General features: G+C 40.7%; 2 long non-coding RNA genes across 3 annotated transcripts in view; one reads left to right on the top strand and one right to left on the bottom strand.

Moving 5' to 3' along the window:
* LOC138750265 (uncharacterized) overlaps nt 1-14495 on the top strand; it is a 47329-nt gene that overhangs the window by 9133 nt on the left and 23701 nt on the right. For both annotated transcript variants that reach the window (XR_011349211.1, XR_011349212.1), the window contains exon 2: nt 8674-8814. This is a non-coding gene — a long non-coding RNA (uncharacterized lncRNA). The remainder of the gene's footprint in view (nt 1-8673; nt 8815-14495) is intronic.
* The window catches only part of LOC138750266 (uncharacterized), a 37567-nt gene that overhangs the window by 7121 nt on the left and 15951 nt on the right, over nt 1-14495 (bottom strand). The window contains exon 2 of the long non-coding RNA XR_011349213.1: nt 969-1041. This is a non-coding gene — a long non-coding RNA (uncharacterized lncRNA). The remainder of the gene's footprint in view (nt 1-968; nt 1042-14495) is intronic.

Here is a 14495-nt window from a genome sequence, read left to right as displayed (position 1 = left end):
CTGATCGCGATTTGATACGGTGTAACCAGGTCAACTCTGGTCTCCATCTTCAAGATGTGACCCTGGATGAATTGGGTGAAGAATTGGTCTGTGATTTTTTTCCCCCAACAGGAAGGACTATGCCGTTTGTGTGGGCGGCTATGAGGCAGGAAATTTTCTCTTCACAATCTATCTCTTTCAGGTAGAACAGCATCAATCAAACTGGTTAAGGGACATCTTACCTGGCTTTGTGTTAAACAGAATGTTGGATTATGGGCAAGGACTCGCTTGCTGAGTCAACACCCGAAAGTCACCAGGCACATGAAATTCAAGCTGGGGGATTTTGTTGTTGTGGATTCCCATTTCCAGCACGTGCACCTTGTGGCTTGGCAGGTCCACTTCCACCATCTCGACAATGTACTTATCTGCTTATGTGTGAGGACAGGACAGCCAGGTGGAAGGATGAAATTCCTATCATCGGCATCTCTGTAGAACAATTGCTTGAGCTTTTGTGGAGCATTGGATTCGATCTTTTGGTGTTCAGGGCCCAATTATAATAGATCGAGAGTCTCAGTTCGAGTCAGCATTGGTCCGAGCTTTCACAGATCCTCTGGGCACTACCGGAATTACGGCTAAGTATTTCAGGCCAACAGCTTCTTTGAGCATTTCCATCGTGGGGTGGGGGAGGGGGAGCTCCACATTTTTCCCACTGTTCAAAAAGTATGGGCGGGGTTGAAGGTCAATTGGGAGGCACAGGTTTGTGGGCCTAAAGGGTCTGTTACTGTGCTGTAACTAATCTTAAAGTATCGCATTGACTCTGATATGTCACTAATGTAAATCTTGGTAGTAATGGTGTGTATGATTCAGCTTTGTCTTGATCTCTGCGGCTATTGGCCTCGTCTCTTATGTGGAACCCTATAACTTGGGTGTTTTGGAATTACTTAGTTGTGAGCAGTATATCTGAATGAATAGCTTCACTAATTACTCACCATGTTCATGTTTAAAGTCCATCTATCCTTGTCTGCCAGGTCTGGACTGGAAAATTGCAAATGTTACTCCACTCTTGAAGAAGGAAGAGAGGCAAAAGACTAAATTTTAGACCATGTCTTCACATTAAAAAAATAATTATTAGGAAAATTATGTTATCTTTTCCAAACAAATACAAGCTTTCATTTTGCCAATGATTCATATTTAAATCCACATAATTTTTCCACGTAATCGCAATACATTTCCCAACCAATGCTAATGCAAACCGAATAAATTCAATTTGAGATTTATCCATTCTTAAACCCATTGTTAAAGTTGTAATATACCCCATTTAAAAAAAGCAGTGGATCTAACATTAAAGAAGTCTCAAATAAATCCACCAGAAACTCATTAATTTTTTTCTCCTAAAAGACTTACTTTATCACACAACCAGACTGAATTGAAAAAAAAAGTATCAATTTGAGTCCCACAATGAAAACATAAATCTGAATGACTAAATCCATATCTTTTTAACTTTTCCGGCGTTTAATAAAATTGATGTTGAAAATTATATTTCACCAAATTTAGTCACACTATCTTCACACATAGTTGTCCATCCTTCTTCGGATAATTTTAAGGATAAATCATTGATTTATCTAAATCCAGTTTAGCCATTTTCTCTTCCAACAAAGAATACATTTTTGAAATAAATCGCTTTCTGCCACATTTACAATTAAATTTTTTAATTTAGTTAACTTGGGCATCTTCAATTCCTGCCCAAAATTTTCACGACTGGAGCACGTACTTTAAAATATGCAAACAAAGAATTTAAAGGTACCTCAATTTTTTCCCCAAGCCTATCAATGTGTGTGACATTCCATTGGAATTGCGTATTGGCTTCCATTGCACAACCCATTATGGGTGCAGATTTTTTAAGGTCCCATGACTTGCTAGTAGACGTGAGGTGGAGGAAATTGGTTCATGCTACCACTTTTCAAACATACCCACTGGTCTGCAGCAAAGGGAGAGTTTCCATCTCGGGGTCCAGACCCTGCACAAAGATGCCTACGCTGCCCTGCTTAATGAATTTCCCGGTATTATCTCTCCGAAATTCAATACCTCCAAAACAGTATATCGAGGGCCATTGCCAACATCTCACATTCTTTAGCCGTCATTTATGGCCATTGGAGATGAAATATCGTGCATTGTATCTTGCCACACGGCACTTCCAATTTGTTTTGGAGGGTCGGCACTTCACTGTGTTCACAGACCACCAGCCACTCATTTTTGCCTTCAGCAAAATAACAGATCCACGGTCAGCAAGACAGCGGGTGTTTTAGTTTCTGTTGACGGTTCTGGGGGTGGGGGGATGTAGCAGTTGTCTTGTGGGTCGAGTGGACAAGGTTCTTTGGCAGATGCGTGAAGTCATAAGACAGACAGCTGGGAACTCATTCATTTAATTGACTGCCCACACGTGGTGCTGTCTGCTGAGCAATGGCACATTGATCTGTGGATTCTCCTGCCGAAAGGCATGGGACACTCTCAGGGCTTAATTTAAATCTGTGGTCCTGTGGATTGGCAGCAAACTCATGGAGCCCGGGACATGCAGTAAATTAAAGAAGGCTGTAAAGTCTGAATAAAGCAGTCTTGTGTTGACTAGCCTGTGTGTGTGTGTGTGTGTGTGTGTGTGTGTGTGTGTGTGTGTGTGTGTGTGTGTGTGTGTGTGTGTGTGTTGCTTTAGTAGCTCTATCGAAGTAGCCGCTACATACATAAATATTTGGAGTCATTATTGCACTTATAGGATACTTTTCATCCATCTCAGAGCCTGTGGGAAGAAGCTATTCCCCAGCCTGGCAGTCCTGATTTTGATGATGGACGTGGTTAAAGATGCTGTGCACTGCACGGAAATGGTCTTTTTACTGTTCCTTGAGCCCTATTTGAACAACACTCCCAGTAAATGTCATCTACAGAAGGAAGGGACATCCCAGTGATCCTCACAACTCTTTGCATCATTCCTGACTGATGCTTTACAGCAACTAGACCATCCAAAAGTGTAGCCAGACAGGAGACTCAACTGCGCTCCTGTAAAATCTCAGGATGAGAGGCGTTGGCCTTGACCTCCTCAGCCTCCTTGGGAAGTGTAGGCCCTTCCTGACCAATAAGGAGGAGTGATTGTTTTGTGTATTAATACGTGTGCTGTATGGATGGGAATTTTATGTGATTGTATTGTTTATTCTTGCTCTTTAACAATCTTTAGTGGATAGAAGTAGTCATTGTACTTTAGGATGTACAATCATGTACAGATTGTCCTTAAATAGCCATTTGGCCCAGATGTCTATTCAGTCCAAGAATACTTTCCATCACAGGCAGATTTTGAACAATAACCCCATTCATTCTGCAACAACTGCCACTTAATTTTGCCAGTTGTTCAATGGTAAACTATATGGGGAAAACACCACTGTCAACTCTTCTACCTTAAAGGAGTAAATATATTCAAATGGGCAGTAGATCAAGAGATAGAAACAGTGAAATCAGACAGAGGTGAGTGGCTGCTTAAATTAGAAACATTTGTGTTCATGCTATAGAGTTTAAGGCTGCCCAGGAGGAATATAATGTGTTTTCTTTAAGATTGTTTGCCCTCACCCTGGTGAGGGATGGGGCTAACAGACATGTTGCGGGAAGGGTTCGAGAATTAATATGGTGGGTCACAGGAAGCTCAAGTTTAGATCCACAGAGCCCAGGTGTTTAGCAGAATGGCCACCCAGTCTGTATTTGGTTTTGCTGATATCGAGGTCAACTGAGTCATCCAAATGTAGGAGATTAGGATGGATGGGGTTCATGTGAAACTCTGCCTCAACTGGAAGGTCTGATTGTGGCCCTGGATGGAGGTGAGAGGAGATGTAGGGACAAGTTTGGCAATTTCTGCAGTTCCAATGGGGAGTGCATGAGATGGTGGTGGTTGGAGAGGGTAGTGCCGTCGAGGGAGTCACAGAAAGATGTACCCCTGTGAAAAGAGGATATGAGTGGAGTGGGTTAGATGTTGCAGGTTAGAGGATGGTGCTGAAGTTGGAAGTTTCCAACGATAACGTGTCAGATGTGGCAGCTGATGGTTGGTAAGTGAGAAACCTATGGGATTCTGTCCTTGTTGTGCTGGAGAGGAGGTGTGGTAAGGGCAGAAAGAGAATTGGAGATATGGGTGCAGGCTTTTACAATGACAATATGGGGGAATCTGCATTTATTGAAGAAATAAGACATTTTGGGTGTTCTGGAGCAGAAGACCTCATCTTGGGACTGTTAAAGGCCAGGGGACCCCAAAACCTAGCAGCAATAGAAAATCACCAAGACAAATGGATACTTAAGCAAAAGTAATTTTTAATTTTCTTTAAACAAAAAAACAATCAACCTTTAACTTATCACTATTAATGTAACTGCCTAACATTAACCCCTCCTAATTCTGAACGCAGGTGTATTTAAAGTGTGTAAAGTTCTTTGACACTCCTACAAGTTCACCGGTATCTATTAATTCTTATACTGTGCACAGAATTCAACATTTATGACTTTTCACCAAGATCTGGTGCTTAAAAGTAAATGGTTACCCTCCAGGAAGGCTCTTGTTGGTTTCAGAGAGGGATTTCTTGCTTATTGGACACACAAAACTGATTCCCTCTGATCAGCCACTTTGGTGTCTTGCCAAAGAAACTTGCCCCCCATCAGGGTTTTCCAAATGATAACCTCTTCTGCAGGTCACCATTGAGTTCCTTTTGTTTCCCTTATTTCAAGTGAAACACCATTTCTATCCAGCCATTTCCTCTTGTATGTAGAACAAGGTTTTTCAACAGGCTGAACTGAGAACTCACAACCCATCTTCAAAATGGGGTTTCAACAAGATGCCAGCTTGCCATCTCACTCTCTCTCTCTTTTAGAAAAAAACCTATTTGGTGTCTCCTCTCTGCTTGCAAAAGCAAATGACCTTAGAACAGAAAATTTCTGAGTCCATGTATTTGTTGCTTTAAAAACAATAATTCATTTACACCTGCTTTTGAAATTATTTAGCAAAACACACAGTCATGCTCTCCTGCACCCCCCCCCCCACTACCCCAAACCCTGGGCCAAGTCACTGAGGGTCTGTGGATTCTCTTTCAATGCTCACAGACCAATCTAAGTCATTGGCAATGTGAGCTCCAATTTTGATATTCTGACACGATTAGGAACCCATTAGGACCCACTCTTATCCCAGGTCTGATACCTGACACCCTTTTAGCCAATTTCCAACCAGTATTTAGCAATCCACAGTGTAGTGTAGGTTCCTTGACTTCTTTGTCCAGAAGCCCACAGCCTCAAGTTACCAACAGCCTGTCACCTATGTTGGTCCTTCAGTTGCAGAACCCCTCACTGGTCTGCTTCCATGGTCACTGACCCGTGTATTGAATCCTCTGCTTCTCAAATGTTGATGGGGTGTGGTCTTCATGTTTTCTTGTGCCCTGTGCTAGTCCTCTACTTCCCCAAAGTTCGCGGTGGCAAGGAAATCTAACACACCTAATTAAAAAATTTACATCTTAGAGGAGAATCTCACATGTGTGGAGGGATGGAAAGGGCATTATTACAAATTGAAGCCTAATATTTGAATATTCATGTGCCAAATTTGCAAAAGCATAGAGTATATATTTCTTAAGCTCTATGTAATTTTTTCTAAAGGAAGACAATTTTGAAATTTTGCATGTCATCTTGGCATCCCTAAAAATTTATCTGATTTCCGAGTAAGTTCAATACATTTCCACATCCCTGCTAATGCTAATTTAACAAATTTCAATTGATATATTACTAGTTTTAATTTGGGCCTTATTCCCTCAATATTACTAATAAAAATAATGTTGGATTTTGCAGATAAACAACTGTAACTTGTTCCAAAAAATTTGTAATTCTCACCAAAAAGATCTTGCATTAGGACAAAGCTAAGTTGAATGCAAGAAAGTTGCTACATCTTCACCACACTTCAAACATCGATCTGATAATTCTGATTTTATTCTATTCAATTTCTCTGGTGTAAGAAGTAACTGTAGAAGAAAAACGAGTTGTGAATTCCTTCCTCACTGCTGCAGTGTGGAACTCTGGTCAATAGTTCCAGACTGCTGAGTTGAAGTGAATTAATACAACTCCCCTGGATCAAGTGATCTCTGTTGCCAAATCAGCTTCCTGTCGAGCTTTTCAAATCCAACTGCCTGAGTCAACTGACTCCAGATGCAGCTTTCAGATAAATCCTTGCTGACATTTGCTACATTACTAATGTAAAAACAATTATGCTGAACTAATTTGTGTCAAACATTGAGAAACTTATATGGATCTGCCCATATTTGCCAATCAACTACAATATTCAGATCCATTTCCCACATTTGTCTATACTTATGAACTCCTCATTTAAAAGTTCCTACTTGTAATCAAGAGGACATCATAGAAGTAAACTTTTTAACAATTCCTCTTTATAAGGAATTTCTATTTCAATACAACATGGTTGGTCCCAACTTATCCTTCAAATATGCTCTAAGTTGGAAATAGCAAAAATGATTGCAATGAGTTATACGATATTTATTTCTCAGTTGCTCAAATAACATTAATTGACTCCTTTCATAACAATCTTCAACATTTATAATCCTCTTACGAAACCAGCTGTCCAGAAATTGATGATCCTTTGAAAAAGATACGAGGATTTTGAATCAAAGCCATTCTGGGTGATGTACATCCACTTACACCAATTTCATCATTTATTTTAATCCATATATTAATCAAATGTTTCAACAATGGTGTATCTTTTTCAATTCCCACTTGTATATAAATTCTTCTGCCTTTCTCTCTCCTATTTTATACATTTTAAAGGCAATTTTTCCCTTTCACAAAAAGAAGCAAGAAATCTCATTTGAGCTGCTCGATAACAATGTTTAAAATGAGGAAGCTGCAATCCTCTGAATGCAGAATTTGTTTTGGGTCACATGTAACATGGGATTCAATCAGAAATGGGTTCACGTGACGTAAACTCATGATGCAGACTTTTTTCTGAAAATGGAATACAAGAGGAGGGTTGTCTAGGTCTTTCACAGGATATAGATCACAAGATAAAGGGGAAAAGTAGGCATATTGAGTCTGCTCCACCATTCTTCCACTCACCCCCACTCCCCAGCTCTCTCCCCATTACCTTTGGTTCCTTGACTAATCAACTACCTGTCAATCTCTGCTTTAAATACACCCAATGACCTCAGTTCCACAGATTCACAACCAAATGACAAAATCAATTTTGCCACATCTGTTTTAAATTGACACCCTTTTATCCTGAAATTATTCTCTCCTGTCCTAGAATCTCCTACCATGGGAAACATCTTTGCCATATGTACTCTGTCCAGGCCTTCCAGCATTTGAAATGCCTCTGAGGTCCCCCTTATCCTTCTGTATTCCAACTAGTACAGTCGAAGAGTCGACAATTTTTCCTCATACACTCACCCTTTCATTCCTGATATCATTCCAGTAAATCATCTCTGACCTTCTCCAACACCAACACATCTTTTCTCAAATACGACACCCAAAACTCTAAACCTGATTGAATGGAAAGGGAATTCTCCAACAACACATAAACAACAGTGAAATGATATTATGTCTTGTTGATATTTACAAAAATTATTGAAGAGTCAATTCACAGTGATTTACAATAAATTCTGGCCTATAATTCTAGCCCATTAATGGACTACTATCATAACCTAAAGAATGAGGGTTGTTCTGAAGCTTGGTTCTGTGTTATGAGACCAGAGGATCCCAAAACCCATCAGCAATAGATATTCACCAAGACAAATGGTTAATTAAACAAAAGCTGATTTTAATTATCTTTAAACATGAAAACAGATAACACTTTAACTTATCACTATTTTACTATTTTAACTTACTTTATCTAACTTACCCCCCTTCTAATTCTAAGTGGACGTGTGTGTAATGTGTGTGTAAGTTCAGAAAAGTTCTTTGGTTCACAGTCCAATCTCACTTCTCATTCCTCCAAGTCCACTGTTTGCAGGCCATTCTTATACTGTGCACAGAATTTAACATTTATCAAGTTCACCAGATTTTGGTGCTCAAAATGTGAATGATTACCACTCAGGAAGTTTTTTGTTGGTTTTCAGAGAGAGGTGTGTTGTTCAGGGAAGCTTTAGTGATTTTGTGACTCAACGTACCAGCATCTGAAGTCCGCTATCTCTTCAGAAAAGCTCTGATAGCTTTAGCATGGAGCAAAGCTGAACCAGGACTTTGCAGGTATTTAAGGGAGTGTGTGGGCAGGGTTTGTTCTGGACCAACAATCTCACCAAATGTCTCTGCTTGAAATCAAGATTCAAACCATTTTGAGGAATACAACAGGAATTGTTCAACAAGAGCCTGGTGTTCCCTGAGGAGTTTTCTTTCAATAGTGGAAATGATTTTTTTTAAAGCCCGTTAATCTTCCTGATACAGATCTTTGTATTTAATTTTCAGGTGGCTCTCTGTTGTTAACTTGGAGGCCTTTAATGGGGTGACTGGGTGGAATCTTTGCTTTAACCAAGCAGTTCGCTTGCAATTTTCCAGCTGTAGGATGCGGTGCAGTTGGTTGCAAGTTTAGCAAGTGGGATTTTGATGTGAAACTGCAAGTCACAGCACCATTTTTGTTTTTGAAAATGTCAATGTGAAAATTTTACCTTTGGTCTCCTTGGTTTGCTTAAGTTTACAGAGGAGACGTTGGGTCAAGCTGAGAAGATAGAGTTGGATGCCCATTTGGTGAATCGGCTGGGCAAAGCATAAAGCACAAAATGAGGGTCTGAAAAATTAATGAAGGAGACTGAAGTGCCATTGAACCAAACCCAGGTAAAGAATTTAATTTTGTGCTGTGTACTTAAGAGACCAAACGATTTGGGATTTTAGTGGTGACCTATTTAAATGAACAAAATCTGATTAGAATAGAAGTTTATGGAATGTTTGGAAGTTGTCACAAAAAAATGGAGATATAAATTAGATGTTGTAATTGAGATAAATGAACAATACAATGAGCCTGGTGTCACAGTATCTGCCTCCCTCTACCGTACATCACCATTAAACCTTCTCCCCAATATGAACCTGATGTCACAGTATAGGCGAGAATTTATTGTACATCACTGTTAAACCTTTTCACGACAGTGAATCCGGTGTCAGAAGTATCTGTCAAAGTTAACTGTACACCACCTTCAGCATTCTTCCCACTCTGAACCCGGTTTCACAGTATCTGCCACAGTTTATTGTACATCACTTTAAAACCTTCTCAGTATTGTAAACCTGGTATCACAGTACCTGCCACAGTTCATTGAACCTGACTGTTAAACCTTCTCACGAATCTGAATCCTGTCTCATAGTTTCTGTCTCTGTCTATTGGACATCAACGTTAAACTTTCTCCCCCCTGTGAACCTGGTGTAATAGTATTTGCCTCAGTCTACTGTCCATCACCGTTTTACATTCTCCCCACTGTAAACCTGGTGTCACAGCATCTACCTCAGTCTCCCATACATCACCCTTAAATCTCCTCCCTACTGTGAACCTGGTGTAAATGTATCTGCAATAGTGTTATATGCATCACTTTTAAACATTCTTCCCACTGTGAACCTGGTTTCACAATATCTGCCACAGTTTATCGTACATCACTTTTAAACCTTCTCAGTACTGTAAACCGGGTGTTACAGTACCTGCCACAGTTCATTGAACCTGACTGTTAAACCTTCTCACTAATGTAAAACAGTGTCAAATTATCCTTGTCACACCTCCATACATCACCGTTAAAACTTCAACCCACTGTGAACCCGTTGTCCACAGTATCTACCACAGTTTATCGTACATCACTGACACAACTCCCCACTGTGAACACAGTGTCACAGTATATGCCTCTGTCTACCGAACATCACCATTAAACCTTCTCTCAACTGAGAAACTGGTGTCACCCGATCTGCCACAATTTATCCTCCATCAATGTTAAACATTCTCCCCACTTTGAACGCAGTGTCACAGTATCTGCCTCAGTCTCCCGTACAGGACACTTAAACCTTCTCCCCACTGTGAACCTGGAGTCACAATATCCGCCTCAATAGACCTTACATCACCCATAGACTTTCTCCCCAATGTGAACCTAATGTAACAGTATCTGCCTCAGTCTCCCATATATCACCATTAAACATACTCTCCACTGTGATCCTGTATATGCCAGAGTTTTTTTATACATCACTGTTAAACCTTCTCACTGCTCTGAACCCGGTGTCACAGTTTCTGTCCCAGTCTACTGTACATCAGCATTAAACGTTCTCCACACTGTGAACTCGGTGTCACATTATATGCCACAGTTTATTGTACATCTCGTTAAACATTCTCCTCACTGTTAACCTGGTGTCACAGCATCTACCTCAGTCTCCCATACATCACCCTTAAATCTCCTCCCTACTGTGAACCTGGTGTAAATGTATCTGCAATAGTGTTATATGCATCACTTTTAAACATTCTTCCCACTGTGAACCTGGTTTCACAATATCTGCCACAGTTTATCGTACATCACTTTTAAACCTTCTCAGTACTGTAAACCGGGTGTTACAGTACCTGCCACAGTTCATTGAACCTGACTGTTAAACCTTCTCACTAATGTAAAACAGTGTCAAATTATCCTTGTCACACCTCCATACATCACCGTTAAAACTTCAACCCACTGTGAACCCGTTGTCCACAGTATCTACCACAGTTTATCGTACATCACTGACACAACTCCCCACTGTGAACACAGTGTCACAGTATATGCCTCTGTCTACCGAACATCACCATTAAACCTTCTCTCAACTGAGAAACTGGTGTCACCCGATCTGCCACAATTTATCCTCCATCAATGTTAAACATTCTCCCCACTTTGAACGCAGTGTCACAGTATCTGCCTCAGTCTCCCGTACAGGACACTTAAACCTTCTCCCCACTGTGAACCTGGAGTCACAATATCCGCCTCAATAGACCTTACATCACCCATAGACTTTCTCCCCAATGTGAACCTAATGTAACAGTATCTGCCTCAGTCTCCCATATATCACCATTAAACATACTCTCCACTGTGATCCTGTATATGCCAGAGTTTTTTTATACATCACTGTTAAACCTTCTCACTGCTCTGAACCCGGTGTCACAGTTTCTGTCCCAGTCTACTGTACATCAGCATTAAACGTTCTCCACACTGTGAACTCGGTGTCACATTATATGCCACAGTTTATTGTACATCTCGTTAAACATTCTCCTCACTGTTAACCTGGTGTCACAGTATCTGACACAGTTTATTGTACATTAATGTTAAACGTTTTCACTCCCATGAACCCATTGTCTCAGTATCTATCTCAGTCCACCGTACATCACCGATAAACATTCTCCCCCCTGTGAAGCTGATGTCAGAGTATCTGCATATGTCTATCGCACATCACCATTAAACATTCTCCCAACAGTGAAACCAGTGTCACTTTCTCTGCCACAGTTTATCATACAGAACTGTTAAACGTTCTCCCCACCGTCAACCCGGTCCGTGTCACAGCATCTGCCTCAGTTTCTCGTACATCACCAGTAAACCTGTGAGGCTGGTTTTACTGTACCTACCACAGTTTATTGTACATCACATTAAACCTTCTCCTCACTGTGCATTTAGAGTCATGGTATCTACCTCAATTCACCGTATATCATCATTAAATCTTCTCCCCACTGTGAACACAGTGTCACAGTATCTGTCTCAGTCTACCGTACATCATTGTTAAACCTTATTCCCCACTGTGCACCTGGTGTCACAGTATTTATCTCAATTTACCATACATCACCGTTAAACCTTATCCCCAATGTGAACCATTTGTCAAAGTTTCTGCCAGCGTTTATCGTACATCACAGTTAAACCTTCTCCCCACTGTGAACATGATATCATAGTATCTGCCTCAGTTTACCGTACATCACTTTTAAAACTTATCCCTACTGTGTACCTGGAGTCATGGTATCTACCTCAATTTACCATACATCACCGTTAAACCTTCTCCTCACTGTGAACACGGTGTCACAGTATCTGCCTCAGTCTACCGTATATCTCCTGTATATCTCAATTAACCCTTTTCCCATTGTGAACCTGGTTTCACAGTATCTGACACAATTTATCGTACACTGTTAAACATTCTCAAAACTGCTAACCTGGCATCAAAGAATCTGCCTTACTCTATCGAACATCACTGACAAAACTTCTGCCCACTACAAACCCAGTGTCACCGTATCTGCATCAGTCTACAGTATATCACCATTAAAACTTGTCTCCACTGTTAATCTAGTGCCACAGCATCTGCTATATTGTTCATCAATGTTAAACCTTCTCACGACTGCTGGAAACCAGGTGTCACTGTATCTGCCTCAGTCTGCTGTACCTCCCCGTTAAACCATCTCACTACTGTGATCTCGGTGTCTGATTACATGCCTCAATCTTCTGTACATCACCGTTAAACATTCTCCTCACTGTGAACCTGGTGTCACATTATCCACCACAGTTTATTGTCCATCACTGATAAACTTTCTCATTGCTGTGAACCTGGTGTTACAGTATCTTCCACAGTCTACCGTACATCACTGTTGATCTATCTCTCAACTGTTAATCCAGTGTCACAGTATTTACCACATTATATTGTACATCACTGTTAAACCTTTTCCACACTGATGACCTGATGCCACAGCATCTGCTGTAATTTATTGTACATCACTGTTAATCCTACTAACTACTGCTGTGAAACCGGACACACAGTATCTTCCTCATTCTTCCATATAGCACCGTTTATCGCACATCTGTTTTGAACCTTCTCTCTTCTGTGAACTAATTTTCATGGTATCTGTCAAAGTTTACCATACATCACTGTTAATCCATCTCACTACTGTGAACGCGGTGTCACTTTATCTGACCAAGTTTAATGTACGTCACTTTTAGACCTTCTCCCTACTGTGAACCCAGTGTCACAGTATCTGCCTCAGTCTCCCGTCTATCACCATTAAACCTTCTCACCTCTGGGAACCTGTGTCACAATTTTTGCCAAAGTTCGTTTTACATCACTGATAAACCTCCCCACTGTGAACCGGGTGTTATAACAACTGTCTCCATGCACTGTACATCACCATTAAAGCTTATCCCCACTGTGAACCTAGTGAAACATTTTCTGACACATTTTATCATACAACACTGTTAAACCTCTCATTGCTATATAACTATATAACCATATACAGCACAGAACAGGCCAGTTTGGCCCCATTAGTTCATGCTGGAACAAATCCCCACCCTCCAAGTTCCATGGAGCAGCACCTGGTCCATACCCCTCCAATCCTCTCTCCTCCATGTCATCATCCAGTCTTTCCTTAAATGTAAATAACGTCCCTGCTTCAACCACCTCCGCCGAAAGCTTATTCCACATCCCAACCACCCTTTGCGTGAAGAAGTTTCCCCCTCATATTCCCCATAAAATTTTCCCCATTCAACTCAAACTATGGCCTCTGGTTCGAAAACCCCAACTCTTAATTGAAAAAGCCTAACCACGTTGACTCTGTCCCTTTTAAAATCTTGAACACCTCCATCAAATCCCCCCTCAATCTTCTACGCTCCAGAGAAAAAAGCCCCAGGCTGCTCAACCTTTCTCTGGAACTCAAACCCTGACATCCTGTCAACATTCTCGTGATCCATCCCTGCACTCTCTCTATTTTGTTTAAATCCTTCCAATAATTTGGTGACCAAAACTGCACACAGTATTCCAAACTTGGCCTCACCAATGCTTTGTACAATTTCATCATAACATCCCAACTCTTGAATTCAATACTCTGATTTATGAAGGCCAACATTCCAAATGCCTTCTTCACCACTCTATCTACCCGAGTATCAACTTTGAGGGTACTATTTACCATAACTCCCAAATCCCTTTGTTGCTCTGCTCTCCTCAATTGTCTACCATTCAATGTATATGACCTATTTAGATTTGCCTTTCCAAAATGCAACACTTCACACTTATTCGTATTAAATGGCATCAGCCATTTCTCAGCTCACTCCTCTAGCTCTCCTATATCTCTTTTTAAGCTATGGTAATCTTCCTCACTGTCCACAATACCACCAATATTTGTATAATCTGCAAACTTACTTATCCAATTCACCACCCCTTCTTCCAGATCTTTCATATATATATATAACAAACAATAGTGGACCCAGGACCGATGCCTGAGGAACTCCACTAGTCACCGGCCTCCAATTTGACAAACAATTTTCTACCACTACTCTCTGACACCTCCCATCCAACCATTGCTGAATCCATTTCACTACCTCCTTATTTATATCTAATGCCTCTACCTTTTTACCTAACCTCCTGTGGGCAACTTTGTCAAAAGCTTTACTCATCTAAATAGACAACATCCACAGTCTTCCCTCAATCAATCTTTTTTGTGAGCCCCTAGAAAAACTCCATAATGTTTGTTAAGCATGATCTACCCCTGACAAAACCATGCTGAC

The sequence above is a fragment of the Narcine bancroftii genome, unplaced genomic scaffold (assembly GCF_036971445.1).
Source record: "Narcine bancroftii isolate sNarBan1 unplaced genomic scaffold, sNarBan1.hap1 Scaffold_111, whole genome shotgun sequence".
NCBI lineage: Eukaryota > Metazoa > Chordata > Chondrichthyes > Torpediniformes > Narcinidae > Narcine > Narcine bancroftii.
The sequence above is the reverse complement of the archived record's forward strand: the minus strand, read 5'-3'. Positions and strand labels throughout refer to the sequence as shown.